The sequence below is a fragment of the Triticum aestivum genome, chromosome 5B, assembly GCF_018294505.1.
Source record: "Triticum aestivum cultivar Chinese Spring chromosome 5B, IWGSC CS RefSeq v2.1, whole genome shotgun sequence".
In the NCBI taxonomy this organism is placed as follows: domain Eukaryota; kingdom Viridiplantae; phylum Streptophyta; class Magnoliopsida; order Poales; family Poaceae; genus Triticum; species Triticum aestivum.
The window spans coordinates 567,389,643-567,412,651 of record NC_057807.1 but is presented as its reverse complement, the minus strand read 5'-3'; the positions used below and the strand labels follow the sequence as shown (position 1 = coordinate 567,412,651).

Below are 23,009 nucleotides of genomic sequence, written 5' to 3'. Positions count from 1 at the left end.
CGAACATCTTAGACTTGTGTTAGAAAAACTCAGAGAGCACCGCCTTTAAGCCAAGTTCTCCAAGTGTGAATTTTGGTTGCCAGAAGTAACCTACCTAGGCCACGTAATCTCTAGTAAGGGCATTGCTGTCAATCCCGAGGGAGTTAAGGCTGTTCTCGATTGGAGTCCACCTGAAACCGTTAAACAAGTTAAGAGTTTCCTTGGTCTAGCCAGTTATTGTTGCCGCTTTGTTGAAAACTTCTGCAAAGTAGCTAAACCTCTCACGGAAATTCTCAAGAAAGATAAAAAGTTTGAGTGGTCCCCACAGTGTGAGTACAGTTTTCAGGAACTGAAAAGACGCTTGACTTCTGCTCCTATACTTGTGCCACCGGATTTCACAAAGGACTTTGTTATCTACTGCGACGCCTCACGACAGGGACTAGGTTGCATTCTTATGCAGGATCGTCATGTGATTGCCTGTGCATCTCGACAGTTGCATCCACATGAGGAGAATTATCCTATACATGATCTAGAGCTTGCAGCCGTAGTCTATGCACTCAAGACCTGGCGACATTACCTCCTTGGTAAACGTTGCGAGATCTACACCGATCACCAGAGTCTCAAGTATATCTTCACCCAACCGGATCTGAACCTTAGGCAAAGACGTTGGTTGGGAGTGATCTCAGACTATGATCTAGGGATTACTTACACCCCAGGCAAAGCCAATGTCATGGCTGATGCGCTAAGCCGTAAATCCTATTGCAACAATCTCATGTTGCAGCAAGGTCAACCACTTCTCCATGAGGAATTCTGTAAGCTTAATCTTCACATTGATCCTCACGGATTCCTTTCCACCTTGGTGGCGAAACCTACTATTGTGGATCGTATCATAGAAGCCCAGAAGCATGATATAGGAATCTCCCGAATCAAGAAAAATATCTCCAACGGAGTAGCTGGTTGTTTCTCTATAGATGAACGAGGTGTTGTTTACTTTGGGAACTGCTTGGTGGTTCCCAAGAGTCAGCAGATGCAACAATTGATTCTTAAGGAAGCGCATGAATCTCCTCTCACGATTCATCCCGGTAGTACTAAGATGTATCAGGACCTACGCCAGAGGTTCTGGTGGACTAGGATGAAGAGAGAAATTGCTCAGTTTACTGCTAACTGTGACGTTTGTCGTCGCGTTAAGACAGAGCATCAGAGACCTGCTGGCACCCTTCAGCCTTTAGCTATTCCAGAATGGAAATGGGATAAAGTTGGTATGGACTTCATCACCGGCTTTCCCAGGACCAAGAAAGGGAATAATGCTATCTTCGTAGTCATTGATCGTCTCTCCAAAGTGGCGCACTTCCTACCTGTTCGAGAGAGTATCACTGCTAGTCAGCTCGCTGACTTATACATTTCTCGAATAGTGTCACTTCATGGTGTTCCACTAGAGATCAATTCAGACCGTGGTAGTCTTTTCACTTCTCATTTCTGGGAGAGTTTCCAAACTGCCATGGGAACCCATCTTTCCTTCAGTACCGCTTTCCACCCTCAGTCGAGTGGTCAGGTGGAAAGGGTCAACCAAATTCTCGAAGACATGCTTAGAGCTTGCGTTATCTCATTCGGTATGGATTGGGAGAAATGTCTTCCTTTCGCCGAGTTTGCTTATAACAATAGCTATCAATCCAGTCTCAAGAAAGCTCCTTTTGAGATTCTCTATGGACGAAGATGTCGAACACCTTTGAACTGGTCAGAAACCGGTGAAAGACAATTCTTTGGACCGGACATGATCCAGGAGGCAGAAGAGCAAGTTCGCATCATTCGTGAGAATTTGAAAACAGCCCAGTCTCGTCAAAAGAGTCAGTATGACCGCCATCATAAGGATATGACTTATGAAATTGGCGACAAAGCTTACCTTCGGGTCACTCCTTTGAAGGGTACCCATCGTTTCGGTATCAAGGGCAAGTTGGCTCCTCGTTACATTGGTCCTTTTCGCATTCTCGCTAAACGAGGAGAGGTTGCCTACCAGTTGGAACTACCCCCACATCTTTCCAGAGTGCATGATGTCTTCCACGTCTCTCAACTCAGGCGTTGCTTCTCGGATCCCATCCGCGGAGTGGACCACGAAACGCTTGATCTCCAAGATAACCTCACATACCGAGAGTACCCGGTTCGCATTCTTGATCAAGCAGAGCGTGTTACCCGACGTCAGAACATCAAGTTTCTCAAGGTTCAGTGGTCTCATCATTCCGAGAGAGAAGCTACTAGGGAGCGAGAAGACCGTCTTCGACTGGAGTACCCCACTTTCTTTCCGTCGACCCCTGAATCTCGGGACGAGATTCTTTCAAGTGGGGGCGAGTTGTCACATCCCTAGTTCTGGTATGACCTAGGCTAGCTAGTCATGTGTGCATCATGTTTAAATTCCATTTAAATTTGAAATGGGGATTTGTGAAACCCTCAGAATCATCTCTGGAAATGACCCAGGTAAAAATTGCTCCAAAAAGGTCCAAGAAAATGCTCATGTTGCTCTCTGAAAATATTGGACAGAGATAAAAATCAAACCAATATTTTTAAGAGCCCATAAGTATTTATTTTGGGCATTTGGAATTAATGCATAATTATTTGCATTGGATATATATTTGTTATATATATAATATATGTCCAAAAATTATGCCATTTGCTGAGGAGCTCTGGAATAATACCACTAGTTCCTACAAAAATTGGCATAAGTAAATAAAATGATTTAGTATTTTTATTAAATCAAAACAAATGTCAGAAAATAGAAAAGAAAAATAAAAGGGAGAAGAGACTTACCTGGTGCTTACCTCCCTGTGCAGCCCGTTCCTGTGCGGCCTGGCCGGCCCAGTTGGCCATCCCAGCCCGCCTCCTCCTCTGTCGTCTTCCTCCCCCTCGCCCAAGCAGCTGCGTGCCCGCGCCACAGCCGGCCGCGCCCACGCGCCCGGCCACCTCCTGCTTCCTTCTCGTCGCTCTGGATGACCCGTGCGACGCCACGCACGCCCCGCACCTCTCTCACTCTCTCTCGTTCCCCCTCCTCCTCTGGCTCCCTCTCCCTCTCTTCACCGAGCGCACCGGAGAGCGCCGCTGCTCACCGCCGTGGCCACCGGCCACCCCTCACCCTGCCGCTGCGCCCAGAAGCTCCGCCACATCGCCGGCTACCTCCCCGTCAAGCCACGCGCCTCGGGAGGCCCTGGAGAGTCGCCATCGCCGCCGTCTTCATCTCCAGCCGCCGGAGATCATCCTCGCCGCCACACAGCCGTCCGGCCTCCCCCGAGCCTGCTGAAGACGCCACCGGAACCGTAGTGAGCTCCTGCCCCGTTCCCCTCTCTCCATTTAGCCGCCTGCACGCCGTAGCCCCTTTCCTCGCCGTGGCCGTAGCTCCTCGCCGCCGTCCATGTCACCGCCGTCGCCCTGGCCACCGCAGCCCGCAACCTAGCGCGTCACCGTGCTCCTGGTGACGCCAGGAGGCCGTAGAGCCTCTCCACTCACTCCCCCGTGCCCTGCAGCACCTGCGCGCACCCGGCCGAACTCCGGCCGCCGCCCCGAGCTCCGCTTCGGCGAGCTCCAGCACCCCCACGGTCTCCCGCGTGTCCCATTGGATGCACGCGAGCCTGGGCTCCTCGCAGATGGTCTCCGCGGCCCTTTTGGTCGCTGGAGACGCGGTCCCGAGCCCCTCCGCCGCGTTCGGCCTCGCCGACGGCTAAATACCGGCGGGTTTGACCGCTTTGACGTCGCCGGCCTGACAGGTGGACCCCGCCGTCATGTGATTAGCCTAATCACCAACTAACCTAACCCCTGACGCTGACATGTGGGCCCTAGTGCCCCCTAATCTTTAATTAAGCTAAACTAACCCCCCTGTCTAACCTGTGTCACTGACGTGTGGCCCCCACACGTCAGGTTTGACCCTAGTCAGCCGCAGTTGACCTGCTGACGTCATGCTTACTCAATGCTGACACAATATGATTTCTGGAATTATTTTAATTCAGGAATTCCAGAAAATGATTTAAACTTCAAAAATTCATACAAATTCAACCGTAGCTCAGATTGAAATAATTTATATATGAAAAATTATCAGAAAAATGCAATCTTTCCATCTGTACTAGTTTCATGCATGACAAACCAACTTATACCTACTGTATAAGTGAAACACTAAAAAGGGCATTTATAAAGAGCTTACTTGGAGTTGCATTTGAATCCTTTATTCAAATGGACTTCATCCAAATATAATGCTAGCTGCATTAGCACAATCAGCATCACATCTTCATGCCATGTTCATGCATAATTTTGTTGCATATGCTTGTGTTTTGATTGTCGACACTGTTCCTTCTCGATAGGTCCTGCTCCGGAGAGTGTTCCAGAGTACCTGTCTAAGGAGCAGTGCCTTCCTTGTTGATCTACCAGGCAAGCAAACCCCCTTGTTCATTCCGATAAAATCCTACTCTCTCGCTCCTGCTCTCAGTTATTGCATTAGGACAACAACGATTCATCTGCTACTTTGTGCTGCGGTAGTTGAACCCATTCCTCTGCATGACCTGTCATTGCCACAGTAAATAGTTGAAACCCACTAGCATGTGTAGGAGTTGATTGAGCCATGTTGTGTTCCCACCATGCCATGCCTGCGATTGCTTAGAGTTGTGTTAGGTCTGATTCATTGGGAATGAATTGGAGTGCAGTTCTATGTTCTGATGCTGAGAGTGAAGTGTGTGAACACGATTTGGTAAAGGTAGCGGTGAGAGGCCATGTAGGAGTACATGGTGGGTTGTCTCACTAGAACCGTCCTTAAGCACTAAGTTCTATGTATGTTGTCCAATGACTCGATACTACCACACGTTGGGTTCCGGTAACTCGACCCCTCTCGAGTTATTAACCAACTTGGTCTCTGTCCAGGAGTCGCAACTAGTTTCTGGTGTTTGTAGGTAGTGCTATTTTTCTACCAAGTGGCACCCGGCAGGGTGGGCTTGGGGCAGACTAGGCACACGTGGCCTGGTGTACCGAGTGGCACCCGGGTGGTGGGCTCGGGAACCCTGCACACATCATTTGGGGCCGTGAGTGGACTCGTGTACGTTGACTCACCTCAGCAGTTTCTTGTAGTCGTAGAACAGGATAGCCACTGAGTCAAAGCTGGCTTGCTGCAACTAAACCCCACATTACCTTCTTGATACAAGTGCATGTATGATAGGATCTGATGTAAGTCTTGCTAAGTACCTTTGTACTCATATTGCTTTATTTATGTTTTTGCAGCGGAGACTTCGGTCTTACTAGTGTTCTCGTGGACTTCGACGAGTAGCTTGTACCTCAGCTACGATCTTGATCGGATGTTGTAGATAGTCAGGATCTCTAGCCTTTTTCATTTGTAGATATCTGTACTCAGACATGTAATGCTTCCGCTTGTTGCTTGTATGCTCTGTATGATGGGTCCTTTGACCCCTGTTTGCAATAAATGCTATGATGGCTCTTTGAGCCTTATTTATATGAGTTGTTGAGTTATGCTGTGATGTCATGTTGTACAACACATACTTGCATGTTATGCATATGTGTAATGTGTATTGCTATGTGTGGGATCTGACTATCTAGCTGTTTATCCTTAGTAGCCTCTCTTACCGGGAAATGTCTCCTAGTCCTTCCACTGAGACATGGTAGCGGGCTACTGCTCCGGAACACTTAGGCTGGCCGGCATGTGTCCTTCTTCGTTCCTGTGTCTGTCCCTTCAGGGAAATGTCACGCGATGAATACTAGAGTCCTGTTAGCCCGCTACAGCCCGGTCCACCGGAGTCCTGTTAGCCCAGTGCTACAGCCTGGATTCACTCGCTGATGACCGACACGTTCGATGCTGGGTCATGGATGCCTGTCCCTGTAAGTTTGTGCCACTTTGGGTTTACGACTAGCCATGTCAGCTCGGGTTCTTTGTCATATGGATGCTAGCGACACTATCATATATGTGTGCCAAAAGGCGCAAACGGTCCCGGGCATGGTAAGGCGACACCGTGGGAATACCGTGCGTGAGGCCGCAAAGTGATATGAGGTGTTACATGCTAGGTCGGTGTGGCATAGAATCGGGGTCCTGACATGCCAGCCCAGCCAGCCGGGTGAGCACCGTCGTGGTGACGTGCGTCCTCGAGGCCAACTCAGCAATCACCTGTGTGGTGGCATGCAGATCTTTGTGAAGACGCTTCCACCGCGCCAGCTCAGCATCCTGCCAGCCTACATGGCGCCACACGCCTCGCTGGCTGGGGCGCGTGTCAAAGCAAGGTGAGGCGGCGACGGACGGGGCGGGCCTCGTTTCCATCCCTGATAAAGCTAGGGGACACCTAAGGAGCGCATTTAATGCGTCTTGTCCCATAATGACAGGCGATAAGCTTGTACACTGTACCCTTTCCACCTCCTGTGTGCCGCTGTGGCATCCCCTTTTTCCTATAAAAGGAGGCCCGAGGCGTACTGAAGAGGGATTCAACTTTTTGGACTATGTATGCACCGTAGCTAGTTCAAGAACACAAGAACATTCAGATATACACCAAAGCAGGACTAGGGTATTACGCGATCTTCACGGTCCGTACCTGGGTAAACGATCCTTGTGCTGGCTCCTGGACCTGCTCTTTTCATAACCTCACGCCCACCGACTCCAGTAGAAATTCCAGTGATCCCATAGGTGTCGTTCCCACCGACACTAGGACTAGGAAGCCGGCCGGCCCTCCTGTTGGTTATGTAGCCTAAAGAGCTAGAACCAGGACGTGCGGCCTCTGGTCAGCGCTAGAGGCAGAGGACAGGAGGTAGCGGGATACGACAGAGACTTGGCCTAATATGTGAATTCCACATCGAAGAAGCAAGCCTTATAGGCTGATGCCGCTGAGTAGACCCCATTAGATGTTAAACGTTGTGTTGTTGGTCCGAGAGAGGAAGAACCATCTGAATATCATGCCAAAGATCAAAATACTCAACAATTACCTGAACTGAGGCAACCGCATACAAACAAATACTACAACGTCTACATCTAACTCCGGTGTGAATCCCCAAATCCCACGCTGGCCGCCAAGAAACAACAAGGATTCATCCATGTCCGTCCCACCAAGAACGACACCGGCCCACCGTGCCTGACCGCCGGAGCAGTCCTGAGCATGGCCGTGGATCCAGCTGACCACTTGAAGAACAACGAGGTCCGCACGTGCCAGGGCCGAGCGAGCTAACTGCTCGGCTACGACGATGACTCGACATACCGCCATTCTTCACGCTGCCGACGTATGCACTGCCCTCCGCTCCAAGACTGGGAGGCACCTCACTGTTTCCCTGCCGCAATAGGATGGCGAAACTCCTGACTGTTTCCTTGTGCGCCTGCAGCGAAAACTAGACGAGTTACATGCACGACACTACTTTTTGAGGCATATATAAACGAGGGTTATGAGCTGTAAAATAATGCTAGTATTATTTCCATTAATAATATGTATCTATTATATATAGCATTATGTGCAATGGTCCAACACTTTTTTTTATGAATGAGATTCGACACTTGTGTTCCTTCTCAACATCATATGATCCCACTAATTCAACTTGCTCACTTGGATCCATCCATTTTAATCTAACTCGTCTTTCTTCCACCCAATGATATAATAATTCATCATCCATAGTCACATAATAATAATTCTTCTTCATCATCTGTAGTCATACATCAAATCATCATCTGTAGCTATATAAATAATAACTCCTCATTATTCTAGCACATGAGAAGTAGTACAACCACGTTATCATGATCATCATAGTCATATAACAACCGGATCATCATCCGTAGTCATATAATAACTGACCATCGATATAGCACAGATGACAAGTTAACCAACACTAGCTAAGGATAGTCATCCTAGGGTAAATAACTACCTAGGACCTATTCCTCTCTCTTAGGTAAAATAGCATAAAATAGGTAAACAGATCCATATCCATAATGGATAATAGAGATCCACCTGTCTCCAACTTGTGGCTTGCGCACATTCATGTTGTCTCCAAGTAGTGCCTGCGCGCATTCATTACTTTGCTCCATTCTTTCATATCAGGCCTTTCATCTATTAGAGAAATCGAATATGCACTATGGTAAGCCGTCGGTGGAGTCGGTCGTAAGCTAACCATATGCATATGACCTTCGGGTAAACATCATGTTAGGCACAACCTCCATCGCGAGCTTCTGTTAAAGAACATAATAGTAACATAAATAGTTAGCAATATAGTTTACTTAAGAAGAATGTATGCAATCATAGTTAACAAAATCATACCATGTTTTCTGCAATGAAGTTGCCATCATGCAACTCGTGGACTAGTGGAATGTATCCACTATAATTTTGGCTAATTTGATAATTGTTCTTAAAAATCTCAACATCATTTATTAGCAAGACAAGAGATCCTTTCTCCTCACAAGTTAGCTCGGAGCCATAACTGTAATACATCTTGTATATAGCCCTCTAAGTATTTCTAGGAGAAAGAAAATAAGATGTCAATTATAAATAAACAAGTTTAGTAGGACTGAACACCAAATAAACAATATAAATTACTTAACAAATTTGTTGGACAAATTCACATAGAGGTACAATTGGAAGAATATCCACATCCACCCAAATGTCGATATTATCTTCAATATCATCTTCCGGACGAATATGGAAGGTTATTTGCATATTCTCCTGAAATCCATAGGTCTTGCATAGAGCTCCCCGATTTGAGCAACCAAAATGTGAGTGATTAACTGCATTGTAGTGCCTAAACCGAAAAGCGTAACCATGTTTAGTCGTAAGGTGAGCTCCCTCGTCTCCTATTCATGCTATCTTGAAAATCGAGCTTCTCCAAGACATACAGTCTTGCATGGCAGGGGATGCACTAGTCGAATTGTAAAAAACAGAGATTTCACGTTAAAGCAAAGAAGCACACAAGTCATTATTAATTAGGAAAAAAATACTGGTCGTCGTTATGTACAGTAAAAACATCGCAGGTCTCGTCCTGCTTGATGGTGAAGAACCTACCGTTTTCCCGGTGAGGCATGTCGCACATGCCCCGGTCATCATTGCAGTAATCGCACTGAGGGATCCTACCACTGTCAGAAATTTCCTTTGTTCGTAATTCAAGTAATATAAATCGATGGCAATTACAAGGAACTCAACACACAAATCACTATTCAGCACGGGTTGACTTTTGGCCTGGCAAGTCTTCCTTGAAAACTCTCATCTCATGTGGTGTATATGATGGGCAATCCCTCTCTGATATATTCTACCGTCGATGATGTTTGCTCCTCCCTTCATTCCCGAGTTCATTACACCAAAATATCTAGCACTCGTCAATGAACGAGAAGCGACCCCCACGACAACAACTAGGATTCTTCCTCTATGATATTTTGGCAGTATATGTTGCACACTCCGTCATAGATATTTCGACCATCGGTGATGGTCATTTCCCCTCCTTCTCTCTTGCATTACCAAGGTATATCACAAGAAGAAGGAGAGGAATGACCCCCAAGACAATAGTCGGGATTCTTCCTCTCTGATTTTTCAATAGTATATGGTGGACACTCCCTCACCGATATTTTGACTGTCGTTGATGGTCGTTCCTCCATTCTTTTGAAAGTGAATTACACCAAAATGTCGAGCACCTGGGAAAGAAGAAGAAGAAGCAACCCCCACGACAACAGTCGAGATTTTTCCTCTGTGAAAGTCACACTTGGAACACCAACAGACTGAAAGCCAACCCGTTACATATATGGAGTAATGACATAAAAAATTGCCTATGTTTTGCTAGAATGTCGTTTAATTCCCGTTTGGGCAAATCACGGGCACTTGATACGTCTCTGTCTTATCTATATTTTTTGATTGTTCCATGCCAATATTATTCACTTTCATGTACTTTTTGGCAACTTTTTATATTATTTTTGGGACTAACTTATTGATCCAGTGCCCAGTGCCAGTTCCTGTCTGTTGCATGTTTTATGTTTCGCAGAATATCCATATCAAACGGAGTCCAAACGGGATAAAAACGGACGGAGCTTATTTTTGGAAAATATGGAAAATTACGGAAGAAAAATCCATGCGAGACGGTGCCCGAGGTGGTCACGAGGTAGGGGGGCACGCCTGACCCCCCCAGGCGCGCCCCCTACCCTCGTGAGCCCACCGTAAGGTGGTTGACGCTCTTATTTTGCCGCAAGAAAGATAATATTCGGAAAAAAATCACGGGGAAGGTTTCAGGCCAATCGGAGTTACGGATCTCCATATATACACAAAACGGTGAAACAGAGCCAGAACAGAACGCAGAAACAGAGAGATAGATCCAATCTCGGAGGGGCTCTCGCCCCTTCCAAGACATGGGAGCCAAGGACCAGAGGGGAAACCCTTCTCCCATGTAGGGAGTAGGTCAAGGAAGAAGAAGAAGAAGGGGGCCTCTCTCCCCCTTGCTTTCGGTGGCGCTGGAGCGCTGCCGGGGGCCATCATCATCACCGCGATCTTCACCAACACCACTGTCATCTTCACCAACATCTCCATCACCTTCCCCCCTCTATCTATAGTGGTCCACTCTCCCGCAACCCGCTGTACCATCTACTTGAACATGGTGCTTTATGCTTCATATTATTTTCCGATGATGTGTTGCCATCCTATGATGTCTGAGTAGACTTTCGTTGTCCTATCGGTGATTGATGAATTGCTATGATTGGTTTGAATTGCATATTTTATTATTGGTGATGTCCTATTGTGCCCTCCGTGTTGCTCAAGCGTGAGGCATTCCTGCTGTAGGGTTTGCAATATATTTATGATTTGCTTATGATGGGTGGCGTGAGTGACAGAAGCACAGACCCGAGTAAGCAGGTTGTTTGCGTATGGGATAAAGGGGACTTGATACTTTAATGCTATGGTTGGGTTTTACCTTAATGAATCTTTAGTAGTTGCGGATGCTTGCTAGAGTTCCAATCATAAGTGCATATGATCCAAGTAGAGAAAGTATGTTAGCTTATGCCTCTCCCTCAAATAGAATTGCAATAGTGATTATCGGTCTAGTAACATAGTCAGTTGCCTAGGGACAATTCCACAACTCCTACCACCACTTTCCCACACTCGCTATATTTACTTTATTGCTTCTTTATCTAAACATCCCCTAGCTTTTATTTACGTGCTCTTTACTTTCTTGCAAACTTACCCAAAACACCTACAAAGTACTTCTAGTTTCATACATGTTCTAGGTAAAGCAAACATCAAGCATGCGTAGAGTTGTATCGGTGGTCGAAAGAACATGAGGGAATATTTATTCTACCTTTAGCTCGTTGTTGGGTTCAACACTCTTACTTATCGAAAACTGTTGCGATCCCCTATACTTGTGGGTTATCAAGACCTTTTTCTGGCACCGTTGCCGGGGAGCAATAGCGTGGGGTGAATATTCTCGTGTGTGCTTGTTTGCTTTATCGCTAAGTTAGTTTTATTTGCTGTTCTTAGTTGTTCTCTATCTCAAGTTATGGATATGGAACACGAAATACCAAAAAAATCAGGTGTACTTGCTACTCATGGAGATGGGGAACCTCCTAAAACCCTCGATGCTGGTTATGTCAAAGATATTATGTACTACTTTAAAAATCCTGAGAAAACCCCATTCAATTATGTAATGGGAGTAACGTTGGATCAACGTGAATACTTTAGGGATTATCGCTTAACGTTGGATTACAAAGGGAAACTATTATGGGATCAAATTCATATATGAAGTGGTATGCTTGGCAACTATACGTGAGTTATGATTATACTTGTTGCTCTAGGATGAAGGATCCACACCTTCACTTTTCATGCAAATTTAATGATAGTAAAACCTTAGCTTCTTATGCTAATGGTATTGAAAGTGCAACTATCCCTAGGTGGTTTTGGTAATTCATAACAACATATAGCTCATTGAGCTAATGCTATTCCAAGACTATTATTTCAGGAAAGCTCAATGAATGGCATGGCATGGATGATGAAAGTGGATCCCTCAAAATACTAAGGACAAAGGATTGGCTCAAGCTCAAAAGCTCAAGACTCTTCATTTTATATTTTAGTGATCCAAGATCACATTGAGTCTATAGGAAAAGCCAATACTATCAAGGAGGGATGAGTTGTTACTTAATGAGCCTCTTGCTTCATGTGCTTAGTGATATGCTCCAAAACCCTCAACTACTTTCTCACATCCACAAATGACCTAAACCCAGAGCCAAAATCTGTCACACCGATTCTTCCAACCCGGCGCCACCGATTTCAAATGTCATAGCCACTGCCACAAACCCTAGGCAAATCGGTCCTACCGATAGGGATCTCGGTCTCACCAAGATGGGATTGTAATCTCTCTGTTTCCCTTTGTAACGTTTCGGTCAAACGGAAGTGAGTGATCGGTCCCACCGAGATTGCAATGTAAACTCTATGTTTCCCTTTTGTAACATTTCGGTCTCACCGAAAAGAGCAAATCGGTCCCACCGAGTTTACCTGACCAACTCTCTGGAAAGCTTATTACCAAAATCGGTCTCACCGAGTTGCATGTCAGTCCCACCAAAAATCACTAACGGTCACTAGGTTTACTAAATCGGTCCGGCCGAGTCTGTTGAATCGGTTCCACCGAGTTTGGTAAATTGTGTGTAACAGTTAGATTTTGTGTGGAGGCTATATATACCCCTCCACCTCCTCTTCATTTGTGGAGAGAGCCATCAGACTAAACATACACTTCCAACTTACCATTTCTGAGAGAGAACCACCTATTCATGTATTGAGGCCAAGATATTCCATTCCTACCATATGAATCTTGATCTCTAGCCTTCCCCAAGTTGCTTTCCACTCAAATCCTCTTTCCACCAGATCCAAATCCTATGAGTGAGAGTTGAGTGTTGGGGAGACTATCATTTGTAGCACAAGAGCAAGGATTTATCATCAACGGACCATTTGTTACTTCTTGGAGGGTGGTGTCTCCTAGATTGGCTAGGTGTCACTTGGGAGCCTCAGACAAGATTGTGGAGTTGAACCAAGGAGTTTGTAAGGGCAAGGAGATCGCCTACTTCATGAAGATCTACCGCTAGTGAGGCAAGTCCTTCGTGGGCGACGGCCATGGTAGGATAGACAAGGTTGCTTCTTCATGGACCCTTCGTGGGTGGAGCCCTCCGTGGACTCGCGCAACCGTTACCCTTCGTGGGTTGAAGTCTCCATCAATGTGGATGTACGATAGCACCACCTATCGGAACCATGCCAAAAACAACCGTGTCTCCAATTGCGTTTGAATCCTCCAAACCCTTCCCTTTACTTTCTTGCAAGTTGCATGCTTTAATTTCTGTTGCCTATATACTCTTTGCATGCTTGCTTGAATAGTGTGATGATTGCTTGACTTGTCCTAAGATAGCGAAAATCTGTCTAACTCTAAAATTGGGAAAAGGTTAAGTTTTTAATTGGTCAAGTAGTCTAATCACCCCCACTCTAGACATACTTCAAGGTCCTACAAGTGGTATCAGAGCTTTGGTCTCCATTTGCTTTGATTTCCACAGCTTTTGGTGGTCATAGCCTTGGTTTCACAACCTAGGAGAGTATGGCGTCTAGCGAGGGAAATTATCACCGTAGAGGTCCTTACTTTGATGGTACTAATTTTGCTAGTTGGAAGCATAAGATGAAAATGCATATTCTCGACATAACCCCATCGTTTGGGCAATTATTTGTATTGGCTTGCAAGGTGAATTCTTTGATGGGAGAGAGCCGAACCGTGAAGCTAATGCAGAAGAATTAAAGAGGCTGCAATACAATGCTCAAGCTTGTGATATCATCTTCAACGGATTGTGCCCCGAAGAATTCAACAAAATCAGCTGTCTTGAGCACTACTAGGAAAAGGGCTATAGATGGAATTGACACTAATGGCGCACCAGGCATGTGGTGCGCCATTAGTATATACTAATGGCGCACCACCCTGTGATGCGCCATTAGTGTTGAAACTACTAATGGCGCACCCTGCCCACGGTGCGCCATTAGTACCAATTTTTTTTTGAACTAGTGCGCCTGTCCAAACATACTAATGGCGCATCCGCTAGTGGTGCGCCATTACTAGTTGTAACTAGTAATGGCGCACCAGCCAGAAGGTGCGCCACTAATGTTATTTTTTTATTATTGTTTTTATTCCTTTTTTGCAAAAGTACTAATGGCGCACCACCAGGGGGTGCGCCATTAGTAACCTGGATTACTAATGGCGCATTTGTTGCTGGTGCGCCATTAGTAAGTGGGCAGCAACAAGATATTTTGGACAGCCTCTCCTCCCACACTCACTTTCTCCCCACTTCATTCTCTCCACCGCCTCCTCCTTGTCTCGGGTGCCTCCTCTTTTTCACCTCATTTCCACCATAGATTCATTCAAATTAAGTGGTTAAGTTACCTTGTTTTGCTAGGTAAGTAAGGGGGGAAGCTATATTTATGTTTTTCTCCCTACAACAATGTGCACATGCACATGCCATCTATGTATGTTCGTGGTGTTGCATATGTTTGTGGTGTTGCATATGTTTGTGGTGTTGCATATGTGTGTGTGTTTGGAGGTGTACCGGTATTTGAAATGCGATAGTTGCCAATATTTTGCCGGAATGTTGATTCATTTCCGTTTTGGCGAGAATTTTGGCATTAAGCATTCTTTTTGGTCCTATTTTTAGGGAAAGTCATGCCAAATTTTTTCTTGGTTCTAAAATATCGTTTTGCTCCACCCCGCAGGCGACCATGGTCCGCACGATGACCGAAGGCATCGTGAATAGGTTTTTGAGGTCCGCGAAGGCCGAGATGCTTCAAAAGAACGAGACGGAGATAAGATGTCCGTGTCGAAGATGCAAGCTGAATAGCCTTATTGCGGACCCGGATTCCGGGCAGGTGCGGGACCACCTACTCTTGCGTGGTTTCATGGATGGCTATCGGTGGCAAGGTGATGAAGATGACTACGAAGTCGTCCATGGGGGCCGGGCAAGAAATGAGGAAGGGCAGCAAGACAACCACCGCGGCTCGGGAGGGCGAGAAGACAAAGAATCCCCAGGAGATGATCACGACGGTGATGCTGTACACAGTCATCATTGAGAATATGCAGGACATGATGATGATGCCGGCAGAGCAGATGACGCTGGACCATCGATGGGCTGGGTGCAGGACCCTCATATTCAAGAGCTGCTTCTCAAGCAGACGGATAACGCAAGAGCTGCCGCCCGAGAGAAAGCCAAGATGGATCAACTTGAGTTAGACGCGGTTACTCCATTGTATGAAGGATGCAGGCCCGAAGATACCCGCCTGAAAGTAACGCTCATGGCTCTGGAGATGAAGGTAAAACACAAAATGACCGACGCATGCTTCGACGAGAACATGTCATTCTGGCACGAACGTCTTCCCAAGGGGAACAAGTGCCCGACCAGTTTGGAGGAGGCGAAGAAAATCGTGTGTCCTCTGGATTTACCGCACGTGAAATACCATGTGTGCATGAACAATTGCATCATTTATCGGGACGAGCACGCGGAGTCTACCATATGTCCGGTTTGCAGTGTCACTCGTTACAAGAAGAGGAAGAAAGCTCCTCGAAAAGTGGTGTGGTACTTTCCGATCACTCCTCGTCTGCAGCGGTATTTCGTGGACCCTAAGGTAGCAAAGCTCATGCGTTGGCACGCGTATAGGGAGGAGAAGAAGCGAGAAGATGACGCAAATGATCCGGAGATAGATAAAAAAGACAAGATGCTGAGTCACCCTAAGGATGCGAGCCAGTGGCAAGCGTTGAACTTTGAATACCCAGAATTTGGGAACGATCCAAGGAACATCATGCTGGGCGCGAGCACCGATGGAGTCAATCCGTTTGGCAGCCAGAGAAGCACACATAGCACCTGGCCTGTGTTCGTGTGGATGTACAACCTTCCCCCCTGGTTGTGCATGAAGAGGAAGTATATTCACATGAGTATGCTAATTGAAGGGCCGAAACAACCAGGGAACGACATCAATCTGTATCTGGGGCTGCTGAAAGAGGAGATTGACACACTGTGGAAAACGCCAGCCAATACGTGGGACGCCGCAGAGAAAGAATATTTCCCTATGAGAGCCGCACTGCTCACGACGGTGCACGACTATCTCGGTTACGGATATCTTGCGGGGCAGGTAGTCCACGGATTTTCTGGATGCGTAAGGTGCATGGATGACACAACGTATCGCCAGCTAGATAGAGATCCCGGGTCTTCTAAAACCGTGTTCATGGGACATCGAAGGTGGCTTCGCGACGATGACCCGTGGAGGAAACGCAAGGATCTGTTCGATGGTGAAACCGAACCCCGAAAACGCCCGTGTACGAGGAGCGGCGAGGAAATAGACAAGCTGTTGAAAAATTGGAAAGACTGCCCACTGCCGGGAAAGAAGCAAAAGGCGCCAGAGCCGCTGCTGAAGGTATGGAAAACGAGGTCTATTTTCTGGGACTTGCCGTACTGGAAGATCCACCGTGTGCCTCACAGCCTTGATGTCATGCATATCACGAAGAACGTGTGCGAGAGTCTGCTTGGTACCCTGCTCAAAATGCCAGAGAGGACCAAAGATGGGCCGAAAGCAAGGGCAGACTTGAAATCAATGGGCATCAGGCAGGAGCTTCACGCTATATATGATGATGATGATGATGATGATGATGATGATGATGATGACGATGATGAGGCGAAGCAGGACACAGAAAGTCGTCGCAAAGGCAAAAAGGCCAAGAAGACCGGAAATGACTACCCTCCCGCGTGCTTCACTCTAAGTCAGGAGGAGATCGAGCAGTTTTTCACCTGCCTCCTAGGAGTAAAACTTCCTTACGGTTACGCGGGGAAGATAAGCAGATACCTAGACCCAGCGAAGCAGAAGTTCAGCGGGATGAAGTCTCACGACTGTCACGTGCTGATGACGCAGATACTTCCAGTTGCAATCCGTGGGATCATGGACGCGCACGTCCGTGAAATGCTATTTGGCCTATGCAACTTCTTCGACGTCATCTCTCGGAAGTCGATTGGCGTGAGGCAACTCAGAAGGCTACAGGAAGAGATCGTGGTGATACTATGCGAGCTTGAGATGTACTTCCCGCCCGCATTCTTCGACGTTATGGTGCATCTGCTGGTCCATATAGTGGAGGATATCATCCAACTCGGGCCGACGTTCCTGCACAGCATGATGCCGTTCGAAAGGATGAATGGTGTCATCAAAGGATACGTTCGCAACATGTCACGTCCAGAGGGAAGCATAGCCAGGGACTTTCTGACCGAAGAGTTCATCTCCTACTGCACGAATTATCTAGGCATCGAGAACCCCGTTGGTCTGCTCGTCAACAGGCACCTCGGCAGGCTCGCTGGATGGGGTCACCGTGAGGGTCGCCGCGAAATGCATGTCGACTTCGAGGGTCGACTCGCCGACTTTGAAAGAGCAAACCTAGTCGCGCTACAACACATAGACGTGGTCGATCCTTGGGTGGTAGAGCACAAAACCTTTATTAAGAAGACGTACAATGACCGAGGCCAACAGAGGACGGACGGAGATATACTCAAAGAGCACAACTCATGTTTCACGCGTTGGTTCAAGCAGAAGCTTCTGTCGTACCCTTTACATGAGGATTCTTCCGCGGAAGAACAACTCATATTCGCCTTGTCACAGGGCGCCGAGCACAACCTGATGACCTATGAGGCGTACGATATCAACGGCTACACATTCTACACCGAGGCCAAGGACATGAAGAGCGATGGTTATCAGAACTCCGGGGTAACGATGGAATCCTACACCGGTAACGACAAGGACAGATACTACGGAAGGATCGAGGAGATCTGGGAGCTGAGCTACGCTGGAGAGAAGGTCCCGATGTTCCGTGTCAGATGGGCCAAGAGCGTCCTAAAAGTAGACCGGTATTTCACCACCATGGTTATACCCGAAGCCAAATCCAAGACCGCGGGCGCAAACATCACCGCGAAAAATGAGCCATGGGTACTGGCTTCCCAAGTGGACCAATGCTTCTTCATTACCGACCCGTCAAAGACCAGTCGTGTTGTCGTGAGGAGAGGCAAAAGGAAGATCATCGGAATGGATGGAGTAGCCAATGAGCAAGACTTCGACAAGTACGGCGACTCGAGGATCGAACATGACGACGATGATGAAGTAGCAGCATACACCACAAGAAGAAGCAGGACCACCCTACCTAAAGGACGTCCGTTCCACAGAAGAACTCCATTTGCGAAAAAGAAGGGCAAGAAGATTGTTAACAGATAGCTAGCTAAGATCGATTGTATTTAAATCGTAGCCTTCATTTCTCGATTGTATTTCATGGGCACTTTTTGAACTATCATGAATCTTTTTAAATTTCATGGACACTCGATCTCGATCCCCCTCCATCTCGATCGCTATCCCACCTCGCCAGATCCGGTCCCCCTCGCCGCCGAGCACCCCCCGGTCCACCGGCCGCCGTCGCCGACCCCCTGCACCCTCGATTCCCCTACTCAACCGCCGCCGCCGACCCCCCGCACCCCTCCCCTACTCAACCGCCGCCACCGACCCCCCGCACCCTCCCCCGCTCCACCGGCATTACTGTTTGATGATATTTTTTAAAAAATTATTACTGTCTTATAAAAAAAATTACTGTTATGATTTAAACAAGTTTGAACATATTTAAACACAAAAAAGTATCAAACAGCATTTTAAATGCATAAATTTACTGTGTGAGAACGGGCACCTGACCAGTCGAGCTAGTAGAGGGGAGTTGATGTGGATAAGGTCAGGTGGGAGATAACCTGTTGGCTCGAGCGGAAATAAAAATAAAATACTAATGGCGCACCAGGTCGAGGTGCGCCATTAGCATGTATATACTTATGGCACACCGAGGGGTGGTGCGCCATTAGTATTGTGCCCCCCTACTTCTGATCCCCTCTCTCTCCCTCGCCCGAGCCCTCGCCCTCGATCCCCTCTCTCTCCCTTGCCCGAGCCCTCACCCTCGATCCCCTCTCTCTCCCGACGCCGCCGCCTCGCCGCCCTCGACGCAGGCCAGATCCGCCGCCACCTCTGCTCGAGCTGCTCCCATCGACCACGCCGCTGCTCGCGTGCTTCTTCTCTCCCGCGACCCCGCCATTGAAGGTCTCGCAAGGTCCTCTTCTCCTCCCCCTCCCCCTTTGTTCGATTCGATTGTGCCGCTGTCAAGGTTCCCTGATGATGCTGGTTCCTCTCGCGCGCAGGCTGCACGCACCTCGGACCGCGTGTGCCTAGTTCTTCCCGAGACGCTGCCCCGACCCTACTACCCACGCCATCAGGGGAGCTCATCAAGGTATCATCCCCCCTCTCTCTCTCTGCTCTCTCCATCTCTCATGCTCTGGCGTGTTTTTTTCCTAAGGGACGAAACTATGTTCTCTTGTTGCTATTGCTAGGTGTTTTTGTCTGCAATGTACGTACATACCTAGAGTAGTTGATTAGATGCAGAATTCTTTGTCAAAAAATATGTGATTTCCATTCTGCAGTGTTGAACTTGTTTTAGTGTTCGTGTCTGCTCTGTCAAAAAAATTGGGGAAAATCCTGCCAGTTAAGCTGGCTGATTAGTATATATTTAGTCATTTTTAGTGTTAATATATGTCACTCCGTGTGCATGATTTCTTCTAACAAGTTCCAGAAACTTTGTGAAATACTATAATATACCACTTTTTATTCATGTATTAGAACTCTGTCCAAAGCTCAAAATACGAAAACAAATTGTTGTTTACTTGTGATGTTGATACAACTGTAATGGTCTGTGCAATTGGTGATTTTTTCAAAATGTTTTCTATTTCCATGGGGATAAATTTATCTTATGCCTTATGTTCATGTGATTCAGTTCATTTGTTTTGAGTTGCGCAGTAGGGCAAAGCCCCGCACCTCCTGTTATATTTATTTAAATTAAGATTACAAGGCTACAATTAGAAAATAAAATGCACATTAGAACTATACATGGAAGCAGGTGCCTTTGTGTTCTGGTAGTCCTTTAGAACTATACATGGAAACATAATCTTCCTTATCAAGACAAACATAATAGAAGCAGGTGCAGGAGTTGTAGTACTCCATTTGGAGACTTTAACTGGATCAGATTAGGTACTCCATTTGCTGTAGTACTCCAGTTAACTGAAACTAGTGACTCTGCTGCTGAAATTACCGTTGAAATCGAGGTAAAATCACTGTTGAACTGGGTGTAAAATCACTACTGTTGATATTCAAATTTAAACTTGAAAATGAAAATTGAATTGGAGAATTAAATCACTGTTTTTTAGTCCCCATTTCTGAACCTATGCTAACCTTGCAAGCAGCATAATAGGCAATGTACTCCAAAATACTATAAGAACTGGAGTAAAAGATGACTGCATCTCACAGAATATAAGAAATGGGGACTCTTGGCTAAGTATGGCAATGCCACAGAGTAATAATTAACTAACTGAAAATTTGACATTCTGGACTATGCTTGGCTCTGGTTTTGTGAAATCTCATCTCTTTTCTAGTGCCATGACTAGTCATGAATTTTATTTTACTTTCCCCACTTTATAACATTCAAAAATTGTTTACTAGCTCAAGCTTCTCCTTTGCACTTTATCACTTCAATCTGCTGCTACCTCAAGCTTCTCGTTTACACTTGTGCCAAGTAGCATTTTTTCCTTGTATAATTATATGGTGGTTGACTGAGCTGCTACTTTTTCCTTGTAGAAGATCGCAGGTCGAGTGGGAGGGATCCAGTTGCAACAACACTGAATCACTAGCAAGGCAGCTGCCTAGAATAATAGGTATTTTTGTTACGCTTTCAGTTCGTGTCAGCAGGGAGATATAATGTTTTACAATCTTTCTGGTTATATTGGAGTTAGGTTTTTTGAATATGAGTAGCAGTGACTTGGATATACCTTATGGAGTTGTAACAGTTCCTCTTGGTGCTTAGGTGCATTTTCTTTGTGTAACTTGGTAGTTCAAACGGAATGTATCTCATTTTGTAGACAGATTATTTTCTGGAATATCATATATTCAAATTTGTAATGAATGATGGCTTCTACCTTGGGGTGTGGTTTCATGGGCAGTCTCCTTGGCTAGCCCGAGTGGCTCTTGCTGCCCATGCTAGGCTGTCTCTTTCATAAATCAATGCATACTGATGTTCATATGTCATGTTTCATGCATGGAGAAAATTAGCTCCGTGCGGTCGCAAAGATGTACAAAATGGAGGATACCATCTTCTAACTCAAGGGGTTTTTTGTGATGCTATGAAAGATTATAAAAAGAGGAGAAATAATCCCACTAAGCCTGGTTAGTTTTGCATAGTTTCCTTGTCATTACAATGGCATGTGGCATTCTGGCTTTACAAAACATCATCATCATCAAATCTAAATTTTGGCTAGCTGATTCCCAATATGCAGTATTTCTTTGTCACTTTTTCTAAAATTAGTTTGGTTCTATATATATTAGTATCAGACTGGCAATGCAAAATATGTGAATGTGGCAGTTCACTGTGCATAATGACATGTTAACATCCACACACACTCAAACCAGCTGACTGTTAACATCCACACACACTCTGATTTGTTTTATCAAACCAATAAAATTTCCTTTTGACTGTTTATTTGATAAGGGAAATAAGTACTAGCTTTTTTCTCTGAGGAAAACAAGTAGCTTTGTGTGTCGATATTCAGCAGCTATCCACAAACACGCAAGGAACAGCACACACACACAGATTACCTGCAACTAAGATTGTGGTGCTAGTAGAGGCACATTGTGGCCTTTTCATCCATATGAAAGTAGAGGCACATTGTGGTGCTAGTTTGCTGGGTTTTGTCTCCGACCATCGTGTCGTGATGATATTGCAAGTACCCCGAGAGGCCCTTGAGTTTGCCGGAATGTCGATTAACTTCTGTTCCGGCAAATTCGGGCACTCCATATGTCCTATTTTCAGCAAAGGTGATGCTGAAATTTTCCGTGAATTTTAGCATGACTTTGCTAAAAATAGGACATATGGGGTACTTGTGACTGATGCATGGGCCGGGGTATCTTAGTAGTTAATTAAGTAGGATCAAGTGCCCCGGCGTACTTGTGACTAATGCATGGCTTTTAGGGTGCCTCGGTGTCGATAAAAACCGAAATCATGAAAGGTTAGGCTTTTAGGGTGCCTTGGCGTCGAAAAACCCTCAATGATAAAAGCTTAGATTTTAGGATGCCTCGGTGTCGACAAACCCTAAATGATGAGACCATGATCTTGTTCCTTGACAATAACCAACTTTTTGACCAAACTTTGTTTCTATTTAGAGAGAACCATGGCCCACAACGATGAGGCCGGGGGTTCGGGCGGCAAGGCATTCTGGGAGCTGTCCCAGGAGATGGAGGAACAACCTCACTTGTATGAGGCCGCCGCCTTCCCCACCGATCCTGAGACCACGGATGGTGCCGCCGAGGATGACCACACTGATGCCACCACTGATGGTGCCGCCGAGGATGCCACCATTGATGATGGCGGCGCACGCACAGATGGCAGCCAACCGAAGAGGCAACGGAAGGACCGGCGCCCGATCGTGCTCCGCACCCTCAAGGAGGTAGTTACTGAAGTGGACTCCAACGGGAGTCCAACGGCGCCCGAACGAATAGTCAAGGGGTACTCGCTTCAGCTCGGGTGCATTGTCCGGAGCACCATCTCGATCAACACCGAGAACCTGAGGCATCCTGACCGAGGGAATTTGCGCAACCTCCTCTTCACGAAGCTGCACGAACGATACAAGTTCCCCGCTGAATTTGAAAACTCAAGCCTCAAAGGGAATAAAGTGAACAATGCTGCCATCACGAAGATGAGCAAGGCCCTGTCTACTTGGAAAAGCAATGTGAAGAGAATGATCGAGAAAGGTGAGAGTTATCAGAAGATCAAGGAGAAAAATCCTTCGATCACCGAAGATGACTACAACGACTTCAAGATCAATTGCTCGAGCACCGCAAGCTCCCAATCAAGTGAGTGGGGGAAACAAATGCGGGAGCTGAACATAGGGGAACACACACTCGGTCCCGGCGGTTACAAACTGGCGGAGCCTATATGGGACAAGGAGGACG

At 46.5% G+C, this 23,009-nt stretch overlaps 1 pseudogene; it reads right to left on the bottom strand.

The window, feature by feature from the left end:
* The window catches only part of LOC123115032 (uncharacterized), a 153,215-nt pseudogene that overhangs the window by 13,279 nt on the left and 116,927 nt on the right, over positions 1-23,009 (bottom strand).